Below are 21390 nucleotides of genomic sequence, written 5' to 3' on the forward strand. Positions count from 1 at the left end.
ATGAAGACTTTCTAGAAGAGTCTAGAACTTCTTAAGATGAGGATAAATTAGATTTTTAGGAAATAAATAAAGTTTTATTTATTTCAAGGGTTTGGGTTGAGGAGATATTTATTAATAAACATGAAGATTAATTAAATATTTTGAGTTGGGATTAGGGGTAGGAAATGATGGGATTAGCCCTTAATCAAAATTAAAGAAGGATTAGAAGATTTTGGAAGAGGTTAGTGGTCTTAAGGAAATTGGCCAAGTTTTGGGCAAAAAATAAATTTTTTATTTATTTTGTTGTTTTTGGTCAATTTATTAATTAAATAATTAATAAATAAGGAAATAATGTTTAAATAAGATTTAAACATTTTTGGGAGGGATTCCTTAATTAAATATTTTTAATTAAGATAAAGGGATTTAATGGCATAAAAATAAATAAATTAATTAAATAATTAATTAATTAATAAATGATGATGTCATCAGGAATTTTTTTAGAAAATAAAAATACTTTATTTTCTAAAGGTTTTTAGGTGTCTACACTAATTGTCACTTACTTTTCTTCTGATGAGCATCTTGTAATGAAATGTGTGTATTCTCTTCAATTACATGTTTGGGAAGATTGTTGTTATATGAGATCTCTCTAAAAGAAGTGTGTTGCTTTGAATGTCAAATATCTTCATGGGTTTTACCTCAAATCTTTTCATTTGTTGAATCTCCCCTAAAAATTGATAGTCGAAGGGGTATCAAATTCCTAGTGTTTCCCTCAACTTCCACTTTCCTTGATTCACCCCATTGATAAAACACATCTGATTTAACGCTTTCGCTACAAGTATTTGTTGTGATGGGATTATACCCAGTATTATTTATGGATCACAATGCCCATGAACATTTCTTTTTGAATCGTCAATAAAGGCCTTGAAATCTTAGAGATTTCAAATTACAAGAAATTCAAATAGTTAACCATAAAAAATTTAAACCCTAAACATAATTTTTTTTGTATTACAATATCTAAGGTTCTAAAACATTCGAATTGAATAAGAATAACATGTATGTACCACACACAATAAACTTTCAGAGAGAAAACACAATACCCACCTCATTTTAGATCAATAGCCCAAGGAGCTCAAGTTTGTGGGGCACTGAAACATATACCCAGTTTGGTAATCGAGGGTGTCCAAATAGAGATTTTTATTTCTATTCTTTAGTAATGATGATCTTTCATTGAAATTGGCTTGTGAACAACTCAATCTAGATCCTGTAAACAAATCTAAAATGGTATCTTATCTGAATCTTTATGATGGACCGTTGGCTACACAAGTTAAAATTAAAAAATTGAAGAAGATGCATAGGTAACACTTTAGCAACCTATTATACTAATCAAATCAATGCAGGATACTGGTAAGTATGCTAAGGATTCAAGTGTAGAGATTTTGAATATCTTAGGAAAATTCAAGGATATCATCATATGATATCCTTACACAAAAGTAAACAATGTAGAAGAAAACAATGCCAATCAAATGCCATAGTAAGAAAACCCTTACACCATGCTCCAGCTCTAGCTCCTTTGCATGCTCCATCAAACATTAATGAAATTGAAAAAGATTTTTCATTTTAAAGTAAAGCCTGTGTTGGTTGAAATTTCAACCAACACGAGCTTAGATTTAAAAAAAAAAAAAAAAATCTTTCTACAATCTGACCAACCTAAACCTTTTTAATTGATGGTCAAAAAATTTGTTAGAAAAATGAGGTCAAATGTAGTAGTGGCCATCAATGCCAAAGAGATAGATTGTTGAAGTATATAAATAAGGGATATTTTTGAAACCTATCATGGGAAAAAAAAAATATTTTGTCACCAATGTCAAAATTACTACTTAGCTTGGTGCTAAGACAATTGCTAACTTTGGTCAGAATTCTATCACTTGATTGATTGATAAGAGGATTTCAAAAGAAATGATAACAAGAGTACCTAGAGAAAGGTTGAGTTATAGGGTGTATAAAAGGAGCACTAAGACCACGTAAGACTTTGATGATATAGTGTGTTTTTTAAACTATTCAAGGCTACAATGAAAGGATACTTAAGCAAAGACAAGAATAAGACTAAGAAGCAGAAGTTATACTACGTGGCAATGGTCCGGGGAAAGAACCAGCACTGCGAGCTATTTATCAAAGTGGTATAAAAATAAAGAATATTTATGAGGTAACTTCTGTGCCACATAACGGGTGTAGACCTCCCAAAAGGAGACATGTGTAAAAATTGAATATATTTCAAGAGAAAGAAATGATTCAATTCAAGAGAAAGAAATGATTCAATAATTTATTAAAGTAATTAGAGTGTGTAAAAATTGAATATATTTCAAGAGAAAGAAATGATTCAATAATTTATTAAAAATTAGAATTTGTAAAAATTGAATACATTTCAAGAGAAAGAAATGATTCAATAATTTATTAAAAATTAGAATTTGTAAAAATTGAATACATTTCAAGAGAAAGAAATGATTCAATAATTTAGTAAAAATAAGTACTATGAATAACAATAAAAAATCAGTCTCAATCAAGATACCAGAATTGAAGTGCATCGAATTCAGAGTAGAGAGTGACCATTTTCATTATGGTCATTTCACTTTATCTCCACTTCGCAAAGGTCAAGCTAATACAATAGGTAGTGCAATAAGAAGAGTTTTACTCGGAGAAATAGAAGGAACATGTATCACATGTGCTAAATTTCACAATATATCAAACAAATATTCCACGATAATAGGTATTGAGGAATCAATACATGAAATTTTGATGAATCTAAAAGAAATTGTACTCCAAAGTGATGCGTACAAAATTTGAGCAGGATCTATCTATGTTGTCAGACCAAAAGAAGTAACCACTGGAGATATCATACTACCAGCTTCTGTGAGAATAATTGATACTACACAACATATAGCTAGCATAAACAAACCAATTATCTTAGATATATCATTACTAATTGAAAAAGACCGCGGATATATTATTCAAAATCCTTATAATTTCAATTATAAGAATGAATTGGATGAATTTTTTCATATAGATGCCAATTCTAGCCAAGAAAATAGTGTGAACAGATCAAATTTTAATGTGTGCTAAGCATCACGAAGTTTAGTTTGTGTCAAGGGTCAGAGATCGCAGTATTCACTGAGCAGAGAACTAGTTCATGCTAAGCAACCTAGTATTGACCAAGCATCAAAAGTCTGTTATTGCCAATTAAACAACATTTTATTACCAAGTGATAGTATAAAGAGTTTGATAAAGATTAGACAAATATGAGCTGACAATGTTGATTTCTTGAATTATGTGAAGCGTGTTGAAGATAAGTATGACAAGCTGGCAGCACAGAATTTAAGATAAACCATTTGAAAATGAATTTGAAGAGGATTGTAAGAGAAGTTTCTAGAGGGTGCATAATGGAAAGGTGGGAGGATTCGATGAATCTAACCTAACCCAAAGTTGGACAATTGTGATGAAGCAAAAAAATATCAAAATTCTCTATATAAGGAGATACAAAGCAAGAAGCAAAGTGAAAACTAGGTGAGCGAAAAAGATAAGGATTATGGAGGTGTTGCTTTATATGGTGCCCAAATGAATGAACCTACAGTTGGTATACTAAGTAAAAAGGTTTAAGGAGTTGAAGGCTTGAAGGGTGAACAAGAAATCAGAGGTGAAGGGGAATGAATTCCAAGCATAATGGAGAGTTGAATGAGAGATCTATAATCTATAAGTGAGTTATTTTATTATCAGATCAAGTGCCACTATTACTTTCTAGCAATTGTATTAGTCTAGATAAATCCTTTGGATAAAGGTTGACCTTACAGCCATGAGTAAATCGTTTATCCAAGTGAAATCCTAACGGAATGTTCTAAAATCCTCTAACAAGGCTCACTTTTAATAGGATGATTGAAATACTTTAATCTAGGTGACATTTAGCAGTGTGCATTGTAACCTTTAAAAAAAAATTATCCTCATAGAGCTCACTTTAGAAGAGTGCAAATTGGTAGAATGTTACAAGTGGTTTTTCCCAAATTGGGTTTTCACATTAAATTCTTGTGTCAAATTGTGTGATTGAATTTGTGGTATTTCATGTTTACATTTCTGCAAAGTTCATTTGACCTATGAGAGTAATATTCTAAGGTTTGAGATATTGGATGATCTAATCAATTCATGTACATGTATTTTCTAAGTACTGGAAAGTTTTATCTATACATTTGGACATTGAATAATTGATTCTTCCTCATTGTCAGTTTTTCAAATTTATTCCAACAATCAGATGAACAAAGGTATCAATCTTACTTAATTAAAATACATCAAAGAGATATTAAAAACCTTTGGAATGGAATATTCAAGACCACTTACAACATGTACGGTTACCATACATAAGAAATATAATAATGATGATTCTACTATTGTGAAGAAGACATTGTATAGATCAATGATTGGAAACCTACAATAAATTATTCATAATAGACTAGATATTGAATTGGCATTTTAGATTTTTGAAAGGTTTTCTACAAATCCTAAGGGGAATCAAATAATGGTAGTAAAAATGATACTGAGATATCTGTAAGGAACAAAAGATTATGGCCTACACACACACACACATACACACACACACACACACACACACACACACACACACACACACACACACACACACACACACACACACAATACTATTTGTGTGCACCTACAAGTTCATGTTGTCAAAGTACACATTTTACACATGCTCCTATTCCATTATGCTCCCCTTTTCCATGTCCAATTTCAAAAGAAATTCAAAGTAACTTAACATTTCTTATGGCATGTCACATAGCCATCCATTAAAGGCTTTTGCAAATTTAAATCATCTTGCAAGAAATAAATTTGTACATGTACATGTAACATCATTAAATATAAAATTTATCAAATGATTTATAATATATCCAAAATACTTTGAAAATAAATGAGCCACATAGCTCCTATAATCAAATTTATCATCAATGATATAGAAATGCACCTCCTTGATAGGAATGTGTTCATTTTTTCCAAAACCTTCTATCACATTCACTTCAAATTAGGTTTTTTTTTAGCTCAATTTTATAAATATCGCAACTTATCCAAAATGGTAATATTGATATTGAATTAATCATTGAGGGGAAAATATATACTCCTTACATAAATCTACAATTGATAGAACACAACCAAGTTGAAAAAAATGTTGAAATCATAAAACTATTCATCATGTCATCATGAATCATGACAATGTTGGATATTTAGATATATCATAGGAAAAAATTTGGTCATAAAATAAATGTTGTATAATTCACATTCCTTTAATATATATTTCTTGGATTCATTTCTCATCTCAGTTTGATATGTCTCATATTAAAATATCTTCCATGAAACTGGAATCATCAATATTTTGAATTTTTTGTGGAGATTTAAGAAAATCTCTTGAATCTCCACAATTACTTTTTAACATTATACTTTGAACTCATTTGAATATTAGATAATTCCTCACATAATATAGACTTCACAAATTGTGGCATACTTCTAGGGATGACCATATCTAAATTAAGTGTTACAATTGTTTTTTACACGATTGCAAGTATAAACCAAATTAAACATGATTTTTACAACAATTTTCGCATGTCTTATTTATGTGTACAAAGAAATGATGCAAGCTCTCAAACATTCTCTAACATATTTTTAGATTTGAAAATTCTTTATTGAATACTTTAAATAGTTCACTTTGTATTATATCTATAAATTGTTTTGGATGTTCAATTTTGTTACCTATCTCTTGATCTTTAATTTATATATTATTATGTCTATTGGAAGAAATAGGAGAGCATATGATTAGGAGTTAATTAGGTTATGATTGATGCTTTTTCTACTAATAATGGTTATGAGATCCTATTAGATATTGAAGCATATTTTGGTTATTATAAGTAAAACATCCATTCAATAACATTAGGATGAATAGATAAGAACATGAAAATGAAACTCTAGATGTTCTAGCTAGGGACACAATCAAGAGATTTAAAGAATGACTCTCTAGCCAAATAAGGAAGGATGAATTAACATTTTCTCTCCTAAGAAATAACAATGGATGTAGATTATAGCAATGAAAAAACATAAATGGTTGCATTTGTAGATTGTTTTTAAGATCCTATTGGATTAAGGGGATTAACCCTAGAACACACACGTCCTCATAATGTAATAAAGGGGTATTGTTAGGAATGATGTTATGTTTAACTTGACTGAAAAGATACTAGTCACATTTTCCCATATTAGTGATCTCCACTTAAGACATATATTAGGATCAATTTATTTATTTTAATGATGTAATAGATATGACCACTATGTTTTTTGGTTATGATAGGAAAGTATTGTAATAGTGTTAGAATGGTAATTTTGTTATGTTAAGGAAGATAAATGTTGATACACATATTTTGATATTGTAATGTTTTGAATAATTTATGGAAATGAATAGATGAGAGTTAAGTATACATGTTAATGTGAATTATGTGATATTGGTTCATTCTACACTTATTTGTATGTATTTCTATAATATTTCATTGGACTACTGATGGTTAAGTTGAGTGTAAAGGAAATTTGAACCATGGAAATTTTGGGGGAAACAAGTTCCAAATATTTGTGAATACAGTTTAACCAAGGTGAATCTTTGGAAGATTCAAAAGCCTCGTTGTGAAAATGTTTTGTTCATAATGTAAATTTGTTTGCATGAGTAAATGTTTAATCATAATTTAGATGCATTAGAAGTATGTCATGGTAAGGTGAATGTGTTTTTATGTGTCACTTGACACTTTTGAATTTTGTGTGTGATTGATACATCATTTTGGGTTGGAACATGGTGGAAATTTACCCTAAAACTAATCAGCCTATTAATAAGTAATTAAATGCTAACAAGGGAAGGATGGGTCTCAATCACTAGAAATTCGAATTTAGACTTGACTAGGGTTTTGAGGGGTCATTAGGTGGTCCTGAGGTGTCCTTTATGTTAAAATAAGTTAGCCATATGATAGCATATCAAGTTAGGAACCTAATTTTGATCATGTGAGTGCCTAGACAACTTAGGAAGCCCTTTACCCATGCATTCTTCCATCAATTCGAATTTGGAATTGTCACATGTGTCTTCCCCCATGTTCCCACTAAGCCAAAAATAGAAAAGTTAGAAGAGACAACTTTGTAAGAGGAAGTGGCTTAGTGTTTTCGCTAGAAATAGTTAGTGGGAAGGCCTTATTAGAGGGTCTTGGACAAACTAGTGATTTGTTCACTCACTTTCTAGTTTTAGAGATAGTTAGGTTTTGGAGGGAGATTAAGGAAGCTCTACTACAACTACCCTTACCCTAGCTTGGACCAAGGTTAGTGTTTCAAGCTATGCTTAATTCTCATTCTTGAGTATTGTAAAGAAATCTACAAGTACAAAGTGTTATCTATGGGGTATGTATTGCATTGTGAATTTTGTGTTATGAGCTTTGTCATTGTCTTGTGGAGTAGTGAATGAGTCTTGCACTCTTGGAGATTCTTCCTTGGTTTTTGTTGCTTGCTCTTCATTTTTTTTCGTTGTTGATTCTTGTTGATTGTAAGTGTTGATTGTGATTTTGAGTGTGAAGGCTTCACTCACATTTGGGAGGGAAGAGAAGCCTTGGGTGAAGGGCATAAGGTGGGCTTGACATTGCAGTTGAGAAAATTACCTCATGAAGAGGGTTTTTTAATATCATGGAGTATGGGTTCCATTAAGGCCATGAATCTTGTTGTTTTGGGAGGTAAAAGGAGGTTTTGGTGAATGAGGAGGAGATGATATGTTTTGAAGGCCTTGTGAGGAAAATGCAATGGCAATATGTTGTTATGTTATGGTGGCCTTGAGAGGCAAAATACATTGGCAATATTTTATTTATGTTGTTATAATATCTCCTCTTTGAAGAGCCCACCTTCACCCAAAATTTTATGATTCCAATGGTGAATCATTGTGCAAGCCATGGGAAGGTGTTGATTGTGTTTTTGTTGTGTTTTCATACAATGTTTTGTGAAGTATGTGTGTAACTTGTTTGGTCCTTGTTTCCCCTGCTCGGTGGGTGGTTTCATAGAAGCCTAGGTTGGGAGGTGAGCCTCCTTGGTTCATCTTTTTTATCTCTCATTGGAAGGTTCTTAGTGGATGATCTTGGTGACTTGGAGTTCTTGATGTCTTTCCACATGCATAGGAGAAGGAGGTTTTATTGTGTTTGAGATGGATAGAAGGCCAACTACACCCTGTTATGTGGATCTAAATGTGTTATATGAGTAATGTTATTGTCTCATTTCATTTGTCCATTAGAAGGGTTATTAGTATCTTTGTATTGTGGAAAGTATTCCTTTGTGCATATTTGTGAAACATTGTTTCCACCACCTTTTGTGTATTGTGAGGGCATCATGGAAGAGGAATTCATTGTAATGGTATTGATGTTTCACTGTCTTGAATATGATTGTATTGATATGAAAAGAGTAAAGCATCATAGTAGAACAAGCATTTTGAGATAATGGAATTGCATTTGGCTTATAGTCATGTTATGAATATCAATGGAAATTTCAAAATAATTGAAGGTTCTTGAGTTGTATGCATAATTTTTTTCAAATTAAAATTGATATCATAGTAAAGGTTGTAATGATAGGTAGATTTACTCCTTTGTAATTTCCTACTATTCAGCTCCATTGTACAATAGATATGCATGAATATTCAAATTGGTCCTCTCAAGAGAATGCATTATTGGACTTGAGAAAATGGTTTCCAATCTCCTAAATTCATAGATAAAAGTAATCGATTGTCTCATATAGGAGATCTGTCATGTATTCTACATGTGTATTTGTATGGAGATTATTGTCCAAATGAATCTATAAGTTCATTAATTTAGGCTATCATAACATGTTTAGTAATCCTTAATATACCATTGTGATAAATATCATGAATGTCTTAGACTATAGAAGTAAAGGAAACAATTGGATGACAAATAATATATAAGTTTTAGAACATAACTTGCTGTAGGCACACATTCTACTCTCTGGAAAATGTATGGAGAGGAAGATAAAACCCTCTCCAAGAATACAGACTAATAGTTTAATCAAAAGAAGATTCCTAAAATCATGGGCTTGAAGGATAAATTATATATATAATGTTTACTAATTGTAGACCAAAAGATTATAGGGTGTGTACTCTTCAAAATTCTTGTACGACAATTTTTTTTTTAATCCTGTGACCCCAAATCTGCATAAAATATACTTGTATGCAAAGAAACAAGGACATGTCAAAATCATCAAGACATTAGCTTAGACACCTAACACTAATCTAATATACCCCCCTATGTAAGCTACCATATCCTATTTCACCTTTTACCTTTTAAAAGAAACAATGTTGATTCTTCTTTGTGGTAAAAATTGGGAACCACTTTTGTTGACTCGCCTAGGCACCAATCACCATGTAGCTACTACTTAGTTATTTTTATGTCTAGTTAGTTATATATGGACCTTTGAGGTGCCCTTGAGATTTTATATGTTATATTTCTAACTATGATTTTGTATGTTATTAATCTAACTATGATTTTTTAGGTTTTTTTACTAATTAGCATTTTCGAAAACTTTTTGAAAAGGGCTTTTTAATATTTTCTAAAAATTAATATATAAAATTATATAAAAGGATACAAAAAAAATTTATGCGAAACATAAGACTAACTAATATATATGAGGAAATACCAAAATAGCTACTAAAAGTATAAGATTAACTAGAACATATATGGAAAACATATAATTTATAATTAGAAAGAAAATAAAGAGAGAGAAAATATCGTACAGGTTTAGTACAGGAGAGATGATCAAAAGAGGTCAACATTTTTTACAAGGTGTTGATGCAAGAGTAGGACATCACTAGGTTTCTCTAAGGCCACTTCATGAATTCGCCAAAAAAGAATGGCGAAAATGAGCCCGTCACCAGTATGTGTGTGTGTGTTGGCCCAGGGGGTTTGAATGAACACCCTCACTTCATGTGTGGCCCCCTTCCCAACATGTTCACACAAAGGCAAGGTGTTTGCACAAATACCACACATTTGTGTCTTAGAGTGAGATGCAAATGGGTTTTTGAGCGAGCATTGAACATCACGTGAAGGTGTCAAAATTAGATTTATTTTTTTAATGTTAATTTTTCTTTGTGGTAAAAATTAGGAACCAATTTTCTTGACTCACCTAGGCGCAATTCTCCTTGTAGCTACTACTTAAGACTTTTCACAATAATAAAGTCATATATGTCTAAACATATAAGGTATTTTGAGTTCCCAAAATATTCTAGAGCTCAAGACAATAGTTTTGTAGCCTCCTAGATGAAGATATTTGTCCAAGTTAAAATATGCTATAAAGCAAGATCACTGTCCCTATAAGACTTGCTTCAAACTATTAAAAAAAAAGGACCACAAGAGATCTTTATAGTCTTTCATAACCAAAAAAAATTGCATGGTGATGAGAACAAGGAAATGTATTCAATCTGGAGCATAGTGCCAAGTCAAACATCAAAACATGCAACTATAATTAATAAGTTAAAAATATCCTACCAAAGAGAAATATTAACTATTGTATTGTAAAGTGAATTTCCTTTAAATAATAATTGAATGCAATTTCTATGCTTATGATGAATGGATGATCCAAGCTTTGGTGACTTACAATTCACATTGTATCCTAAGTTTTATAGTGCATTCCTCCATGCTTTAAATAAAAGCTTATTTGCAATAATTTTTTTGAATTATAGTAGAATGAAAATATTATTAGACAAAGATTGTGTATCTTTATTATAAAAGAAATTGAGTTTGGTTATTTTATGATTCTAACATTAACATTTGTTGTTGCATTTATCAATAAATTCTAATTAGATCTTAGTAGAGTACCTTAAAATGTGGGGTTTTATTATGAAAACATACTAGGATTGATCAATATCTTGTCACAATAATAAATGCATAATAATTCCTAAGTTAAATGAGGAATAATTAAATTAATTTCTTTAAAATATTAAATATGAGATTAATTATTATTATTACTTTGTTAATTTCATGTAGACTGAACTCGAAGACATGTAGGATTTTGCATATTTTAGAAGAGGATTTGTATAAATGAAATGAGCAATTAAAAAAATTAAAATTAAAATTAAAATTGTATGAATAGAAGATTTCAAAAAGAAACTTCAACATTTGGACAAGAGTTGTATTTTTCATAAAACAACAATATTTTTTATTTGGAAAATTAGGAATAATTATTTTTCACCAATATTGTTGAAGTTTTCTTTAATAAGATTTTTATTTTTCCTTAAACAATTGTTAATGATAAAATAAAAGTTTAAAATGTATAACTAGTATCAATTATGAGCTAGTGATTTTTTCATGCAATATAACTATTACCAATCATGTATCCTTCTATGTTTTCATGTATCTTTATGTTCATATACGTTTGCACTTTTGTCTCTCTCCCTAGCTATATATAGCATACTTAACTTTCCGAATAATTTGTTTGATTTAAGTGGAGAAATAGTTGATTTGAAGCTATATTACTTCAATTAAACACTTATTCATAAAAAGTATATTTTCTTTAATGAAATAAAAATAACAAAATTATCATAATTGACATTCATTATCGGATTTTCACTATTCATTTATAAAATAAATTATTTTCTAGATTCCATTGTGTGTGTTTTTATAATCAACATTTCCAATCTCACTACATGATCCATCATATCTTGAATATCGTGCATTTTCTCATCTTTTCATCCTAATAATAGATCATATAGTATGATCCAAAACATTGAAAATATATTATCATCAGCTTAAATCAAAAGAAGTAGAATAAATTCAAAAGACTGGTGAGGTTGAGGACACCTCTTTATTTTATTTTATTTCACGAAAACGAACGACCATTAATTTTGAAACTCCACACCGTCGATCTCTTAAATCAAACCGCTTTCTCATAGAAAAGTCTTTTACTCTTCGTTTTTAAGTTCTGATTGCTGACTGATAAAGAGAAAAAATATTTTTTTAATCATGCGAAGATTTCTCCTCGTCTTGAAGATTTCTAACTGATAAAGAGAATCAATATTTTTTAAGCGGCGATGTCTTTTCAAATCAAAGAGATTTTCAATAAACGGATCAAAAATTGTTTCCACTTACTATTTCATAATAAAATAGTACGATCTTTCTCCATCATTTCCAATGTGAAAGAAAAGCAATCCACTTTTCACGCTCTTCATATTTTTAAAAGAGAAAATACGACTCCAAGAATAGACAGCAGTATGTAAATATCATTTTAAAATGCATTTTATAAGTTGCCTAGCCTAACTTTTACAGAAAATTGTATTCCAATTAAAAATCGCAAGTCATTTCAAATTGTTACGCTTTGATCAACAGATTGATTTTTCAAGCTCAACGTCGAACGACAAAACAGCTTAATCAACTGAGAAGAAAAATCACTCGCACAAATTTTCCCAGTTTTTCCAAAAAGCAAAAGAGGAGCATTTCACTTTTCATTATGTGCCGAACAGTAGTGACGGATCATTTTAACAAGAACTTTCTTATGACAACTTTGTAAGTTTTGGGTGTTCACTTGGGCAAGATAAGATTGAAGATGGAGATGATGCTTCGTCTGCTACTTTTATTCTCATGTCTGTCTATGATGATGCCTGTTCATATGGAAAATCCTTCTTATCAACAGATAAGAGAAACAATATTTTTTAATCATGTGAAGGTTTCTCCTTGTCTTGAAATTTCTTAATGTTAAGAGAAAGTTCCTACAACTTAAAGAGAAAAAAGGGGTCCCTATTTTCAAAGTTAAAAATGTGGGGAGTGTTGTAGAATCACAATAGTCATCAACAAACAAGATGAAATATATGTCACCATAATAACTTTCCATACCCATTGGTCCTCATTTATTACTATGCAGTAGTTCCAAAATATCATTTGAAGTGTGTTTCTTTCCTGAGAATTTTGACTTGAAATTCATCTTATCGAGCCAACATTCTTTACACATAGGATTCTCATTTTTTTTTAGATTCAATAAGCTTCTAACTCTTTTCTTTCTACTAACCATCACCATGTTCTCAAAATTTACACGATTCAACCTTTTATGTGACAACCATACATCCTGAACTTTATTAAATAATCACATCTCAATAGTAGGATCAAGATAAAATAAGTTACCTTTAGTTTGCATCCCAATTCCAAACAGTTTTACTTCATCATCATAGATCTTGAATTTTCTATTCTGAAACCCTAGTTTGGGACCTGAATTATTCAATTGAGCAATACAAAAAATTATTATACTTAAGCCCTTGTACCAAGTCTACATCATCATATCTAATCTTATCATTCAACATTAGTGATCCTCTACCCTTTACTAGACATGAAACAACATTACCTAAAATAACAATTCTACCATCATCCATTTCTTAAAACTTGTTGAACTTACTTAAGTCACAAGTCATGGGATGTGAACATCCACTATGTATAGTCCATGAATTATTTTTTGTAACATGTGAAACAAGGAGAGTTTCAATCTTATACCTTCCTCCGTTGGGATGTTCCTTGATAGAAACATATACCATCTCAACTACTTCCTTCTCTTCATTAGTACTAGATTTGGTGTGCTCCTCATAAACAAAGTAGCACAATTTATTCCCTTTATCTTTACAATCCTTAGTCTTCATGTACTTGTAATATTTATTGTCATTTTTATCACTTTACTCCTATTAAAACACTTAGTAGAAAAATGACCAACTTCATTGCACTTGAAATAAATTAGGGGCAGTTTACTTTTACCTCTTAATAACCTTCTTGCAAGAAATGGTTCAAGTTCATTTAGATCATCTTTAGATTTAGACTCACTTTCTTCCTTACTTTTCTTATATTTCTTTAAACTTCCAATTGTTAATTAAGAATTAAAATAATTTCCATGTCCATCCATACTATTATCATAATTTCTCAATACAAATGTAGTCAACTAAAAAAATAAACTACCAAGTGTGAAAACATTTCCAGGGATTACTCTTACTTCTTAAATTTTAGAAACTTTAATAGAGTAGATATGTAGAAGAGTTTTAAGAACTTTTCTTAAAATCTCACTATCACTAATAATACCTCCAATGGCTCTGATTGCACTTTTGACTTCTTTGTTCCAGTTCACATATTATGCACCATTTTTACCTTCTTTCATTATCATGTCATCATACTTGCCTCTAATTTTTTTAGCTTTAGCTCTAAGAACATTTGGATCTCCACCTTGTAGAAGTACTAATTTGTCTCACATTTGTTTAGCATTTGAGAGATCTTGATATCATCAAAATTTACATTATTAAGTGCATATACAATCTCAATCATCAAGATATTATGATTCCTCTCCCCAATCATTTGTCCCATAATAGCACAAACAATAAGTGTAGTGTATTCATTATCCAAGTAGTGTATAATGTTGTCTCCAATTCTAGATGGATATAACCTCATTGTGTCTTTCCATGATGAGAAACTATTATTATTCTTCTTTGGAACCTCTCTTCTATACATCTTTAGAACTTTAGCTGAAGTTCTTTTAAACTTCTTTCTCCAAACACCATGCTCTGATACTATTTGTTAGATAAATGAGGGCGGGGGGTATAAGTTATGTCTAGTTATCTTACAATCCCTTTAAAAGCTTTATAGAGATTCAAATTTCATAAACATAGAAATTAATCACTCATTTCTCTCATTCATATTTACATTTAATTCATTCAATTGCTTCATTCAAAACTATTGAACCACTATTCTTATTATTACCAACTATTAGTAATAAAATTAATTTTTTTAAATACATGATGAAATTCACACATTTGACACCATATTTTTTTATGGAAAGACCCTATAAAGAGAACAACCACCAACAACTAGCAATAATTTTTTTTCACTCTTCTAAAGTGAGCTCTACTAGGAGCCAACCTTGCCAAATGTTTATATAAATATTTTTAATGTGACCTAGTTAGAGGATTTACACCAAAAGATCATCTAGACCTTATTACTCTTTGATCTTATCTAAAGAGTTTCCCACATTAAAGAACTTATAGACACTAGCACTGATTTATGTTATCATATAAGATTTCATAGACTTTTAAGGTCCTCTTGATGAAGAGATTTTTTTGCTACAATGGTATTACCTTGCTAGTTCAGATCTTTGTTCCTCTTGATCAATTTATGATCTCCTTCACTGTATCTCTTTACTAGTAGATTGAAATGTTTCTAATAATGATCTTGATGAGCTTGAATCACTAATGGCTATAAGACTTTCAAGAGTTAAAGGAAAATACAAAGGTAAAATTTTGAAAATTTTGTTTCCATGTAACAAATTTGGTCGTATTATTGCAAGTTGTCTCGGTAGAGAAGACAAGGATGAAAGAAGTGAAAAAAAGTAAAAAGACAAAATATATGACATAGACAATAGGAGAAATAAGGACTACAAAGACAAAGGTAATAAATCTTGTTATATTGTTGAATAAGAAATTGATAATGAGTCCCATATTAATGATGAAGAAGTTTTCTATGTTGCTATGAAAGAAGATTTTGAAGAAGATAAGAAAATTGTATAAATTTCATATGTGATTAAAGGTGATAGATGGATATCTAATAGTGTCTTCCCACGTCACATTACTAGTGATAAAATTAAGTTTAAAAGCATGGAGCCACACAAAGGTAGTTGTGTTAAGTTTGGTAATGATGAAACATATCTTGTGAAAGGTATAGGATCAATTCAATTAAGTAATAAGATCAAGTGTGACAATATTTATTGGGTTAAAGGGGTTAACTATAACTTGTTGAGTGTTTCAGACTTGAACAAATCAGGATATAAATTTGAATTTCATCAGAAGAAGGCCAACATATTTGATGTCATGGGTGAAATAATTAGAAGTGGTGATCACAAAAGAGATAAAGTTTTCTATCTAGATCTATATAATGAGACATGTTTGTTTGCACTAAATAAATATATATGGTTATGGTGTCAGAAGTTATGTCATGTGAACTTCGATAATTTGGTAAGCATTAGAAAGATTAGAAGAGTAAGATGATTACCAAAATTGAAGAAACCTAATACTACTATGTATAATCAATGTCAATTGGGAAAATTGACTAAGTCTAGTTTCAAGGGAAAAACCTATTCATCTAATGATTTTCTAGAATAGTTTAATACTAACCTTTGCAGACCCATCGGAGTGCAAAGCTATTGTGGTGACATATATTTCATTCTAATTTTTTATGACTGCAATATTTCATTAAAAAAAATTGATGCTTTTTAGTTGTTCAAGTGGTATTTGGCAAGAGTTGAAAAGGAAATAGGTAAGAGTTTGAAGTGCTTGAGATCTAATAGAGGAAGATAATTTATCTCTAATGAATTCAACATATTATATAATGATAGAGGAATCAAAAGGTAGATGTTAGCACCTAGGATCCCTCCATAAAATGGAATAACTAATAGGAGAAATAGATCAATCATGGATTGTGCTAGAACACTGATGATGGAGAAGAATATATAAAATAAATACTTGAAAAAACTTATAAATACAAGAATGTGCACTTTGAACTGAGCACAAGTCAAGAAAGGTACAAATGTTACACCCTTTAAGTTATGGTATGTGTATCCACCTAATATAGAGTATTTTAAAGGTTTTGGAAGCAAGTGTTACATACTGAAGGAAAATAGGAATGGAAAACTTGATGGTAAAATTGATGAAGTCATATTCATAGGATATTCCGCTAAGAGAAAATATTTGAAGTGCTTGAATTCTAACACTAACAAAGTTGTGGAAAGTGCAAATGTGAAAGTTGATGAATATATAGAAAATAATGAAGTTGTGTGCAAAAGAGAAACTAAAGATTACATAACCTTCATATATGTAAGTGAGGGTGTTCCCTATACCTTTACTCAAACTTTTAAAAAAATACCAAGAAAACTGTAAATGCTAAGTTGTAGCAACAGGATGTCGAGCAACAAACTGTGGGTGTCAAGCACCAATAGGATGATCCCAAGACTCATAAAGAAGATGTCAAATATCAAGAAGACAATTTCAAGAATCCAAAACCAAAATAAGAGATACCAAATGGTTTTGAAATAAAATTTCAAGATGAACCTATGGATGAAAGAAGGAGAAAAGAACCTAAATTACCAAAGCATGTGAGAAGACATCATGCATCTCAACAAATCAATGGAGGTAAAGACTTTAGAGTAATGACAAGTAAAAGAATAAGAAGTGATAAATGTTTACTTAGTGAATTTGATCCTAAAATGGTGAAGGATGCTTTGAATAATGAAGATTGAATAAGAGAAATGAATGAAGAAATTTAATAAATAGAAAATCAAAAAACCTATTCATTTATCCCTAGACCAAAGGACAAAAATATTATTGGTATACAGTGGGTATTCAGGAAGAAGTTGAATGAGAAAGGAGAAGTAACAAGGAACAAGGCTAGATAGGTATGCAATACATATGCACAAGAAGAAGGTAATGACTATGAGAAAACATTTTCCCTAGTTGCAGGGCTAGAATGAATCAGAACATTACTTGCATATTCTACTTACAAAAGATTTAAAGTGTACCCAATGGATGTCTAATATGAATTTTTGAATAGAGTACCATAAGAAGAGGTTTACATTGAACAACTAGAAGGATTTTTTGATCCCAACAAGAATAACATGGTATGTAAACTATACAATGCTCTATGGGTATGTGCAGGATCATGGTCAACCAAACTATGCTCTTAAGTGGCAATAAAATATTAGCAAATCAGAGTTATGTCAACTTAACATAAAATTTTCTACTTGTTATAAAATTTATATCAAAAATTTGAGTTAAAAGAATCTCTAGGAAATTGAATTTAGTTTCTAAAATACTAGGCCTTATCTAAAAAATTAAAACTTAATTGATCAAAATTTTGGATTTCAATGCAATAGTACAAAAGTTTTAGGACAAAAATAAGAAGTAGATGTATGTTTGACCACCTTAATCAAAATCAAATGATAATATTTTAAAATAATATTCTATATAGAAGAAGCAGATTCATGTCTAGATGTGAATATATTTTTGGCATTTTTATTTTAAATAAATAAATAATTTTTAATGTTCTACTTCAATATTTTTGGAATAAAAAAACTCTCGTGTTTGACCACTTTAACTAATTCAAAACTATGCAAAATATATATATTTATTTATTTTCTTTAGTAGAAGAAGTATAGAATGTGATGCATCTTTTGGATTTAGAAAATGTTGTACCATTTGAAAGTTATAGTTGTTTTTCAAGTAGTGTGTCAATCAACACTTTATACGTAACTCCATTAGAAAATAAGTAATAATCATGACAAAAATTTAAATCTTTATACATAACACTAGAAGAGAGAGGCATCCTCAAGAATATGTAATTTATCTTAAAAAGGATGTAGAATTGATAGGAAAAGTTTGGTGGGAAATCGTTTTTGTTGATTTTTAATAAGCTTGACTTACAGTAGTTAAGAAAATATAGATCAAAGCATCATCTCCTCTAGTTCTAGTCCTAGACCTGGTATCAATTCCAACCATTTACCCAACCCCCTTTAATATTATTACAAAGTTAGTTCTCATTTTATGTGCATATATTCCTCTCTTTGCTAATCTAAGTCTCCTCCTGCCCTGTCTATAGAACGGTTTCATACATTTGTTTGTTGGGAATGCAAATCTATATTTCTAGCATTTTTTTAATTTCGAAAATGCACTTGAATTTTTTTTTTTTTTTTTTTTAAAGTTAAAATTTCATTTAATTATTTTTGAAATTATAGGCATAAATTTCATCTAATTGTATATGTTTCATCAGTTTACACCATCTTTGAATTCTAAATACAAATGTCACTTTTATATCATTAAAGTTCAACAACTTTCTTGTTGTCCTTTCTCTTTATGAAAGTGTAACATAAGTTTGTCATTTTACCCATGTATTAATAAATCCTAAGATGCTTCAATAAGTCCTAAGACATGCTAAGATATATTAATGAGTCCTAGTGGTCTTAGGGTGTCTTATGATGTTGTAAGGAATGGAAAAGGGTTCTTTAATTCCTTAAGGGATTGCAAGTGGTCCAAAGGGACCCTATTATGTCTTAAGGGTACTTATTTGCTACAATGGGTCCTTGTATGTATTAATGAAACCTAAGATACATAAATGGGTACTAGGACATGGTAAGATCCAATAATAGGTTGTAGGGATCTTAGGGGATCTTAACATATCATAAGGGATAGAAAAGATCCCTAGAATGTCTTAATGGGTTGCAAGCATCATTAGTTGTCCTAAGGGATTGTAGGTTACATAAGTAGATCCTAGTAAGTGTCTTAAGTGGTATTAAGTACAACAATGTGTTGTTTTATGTATTAATAGATCCTCAGATATATGAATGGATCTAAGTGGTTATATGTATTTTAAGATGTCATACCAAGGGTTCTTAAAGATCTTTTTATGTAATAATGGGTCTTATTGTATGTTATAGATCCTAGCAAGGGCTCTTAAAAGGTTTTATGTAATAATGATTCTAATGTAAAAGATTTTTATGTTTCATGTCATAAGGGGTCCTAAGTGTCTTATAAGGTTTTAGGATACATACTGAAGGGTTCCTATGATAATGTGTTATCTAACTAAGATAATATGATAACATGAAAAATGAAAACATCTAGAACATATACCTAACATTTGAACATTTTACAAAAATATGTAAATGTCTAAACATCTAAGATACACATGTGTAGCTTTAAAAATTAACCATTTTTTGTGTATTCATTAAACTAACATTTTCTTACTATGGTTTTCTTACTGGAGTTTTCTAGTTAGATTTTTGTAACTAAATTTGTGTAGTTACATTTTCTAATTAAGATTCTCTAACATTTTCAAACATCACATTAATTCTATGTGTTTGTGAAAGTATCTAAAAACACTTTAAAAATAGGCATGTAAATAAAAACATTAAAATATATAACAATAAATGCATGTATATACCATAATTTCTACACCTTTATAGACTAAAACTTTAAAATATATCTAAGTAAAAAAATTAAAAGAAAACATTTTAAAAATATTCTCCAAGTTTTTCTAGTTTTTTTTTTTTACTATATTTTTCTATGTTATTTTTTCAACTATAATCTTGTAGGTTTGTATTTCTAATTAGCATTTTCTAAAAAATTTAAAACCTATTTAAAAATACTTTCCAAAAATTATTATATAAAATTATCTAAGAGGATACAAAAAGAATTATAGAAAACATAAGACTAACTAAGATATATGAGGAAATACCAAAAAAGCTACTTTAATAAGACTAACTAGAATATATATGGAAAACATATAATTTATAATTAGAAAGAAAATAAAGAAAGAAAGAATATCATGTAGGTTTAGTGCATGAGAGAAATCAAAAGAGGTCAATAGTTTTTATGAGGTGTTGATGCAAGAGTACAACATCACTAGGTTTTCTCTAAGGCAACTTCACAAATTCACCAAAAAGGATTGTTGAAAATGAGCCTATCACCATAATATTTTTTTTTTTTTACCTCAAGAGTTTGAATGAACACCCTCACTTCATGTGGTCCCCCTTCCCAACACGTTCACACAAAAGCAAGGTGTTTGCACAAACACCCCACATATGTGTCTTTGAGTGACATCCAAATGGGTCTTTGAGAAACCATTCAACATCACACAAAGGTGTCAAAATTAAAATAATTTTTTTAATGTTGAGTTTTCTTTGTGGTAAAAATTAGGAACCACTTTTGTTCACTCATCTAGGTGCCAATCTCCTTGTAGCTACTACTTTAGACTTTTAACAATAATAAAGATGTATATGTCTAAACATATAATGTATTTTGGGTTCCCAAAATATTCTTGAGCTCGAGACAATACTTTTGTAGCCTCTTAGATCAATATATTTGTCCAAGTTTTAAAAAAAATACCAACCATGATCATTTTCCCTATAAGTCTTGCTTCAATTTATTAAAACGATGGACCAAAAGAGAACTTTATAGCCTCTCACACAAAAAGAAATTGCATGGTGATAGGAACAAGGAAATGTATTCAATGTGGAACATAATGCCAAGTCAAACATCAAAGCATGCAACTAAAAGTATTAACTATTGTATTGTAAAATAAATTTCCACTAAATCATAAGCGAAAGCAATTTCCATGCTTATGATGAAAGGACAATCCAAGCTCTTGTGGCTTACAATTCACCATCGTGTCCTAAGTCTTAAAGTGCATTCCTCCATACTTTAAATACAAGGTTATCTGCAATATTTATTTTTTAATTATAGTAGAATGAAAATATTATTAAACAAAGATTGTGTATCTCTATTTTAGAAGAAATTGA

Source organism: Cupressus sempervirens, chromosome 8 (assembly GCF_028749045.1).
Source record: "Cupressus sempervirens isolate cs-2001-9-10 chromosome 8, ASM2874904v1, whole genome shotgun sequence".
NCBI classification, from domain to species: Eukaryota; Viridiplantae; Streptophyta; class Pinopsida; order Cupressales; family Cupressaceae; genus Cupressus; species Cupressus sempervirens.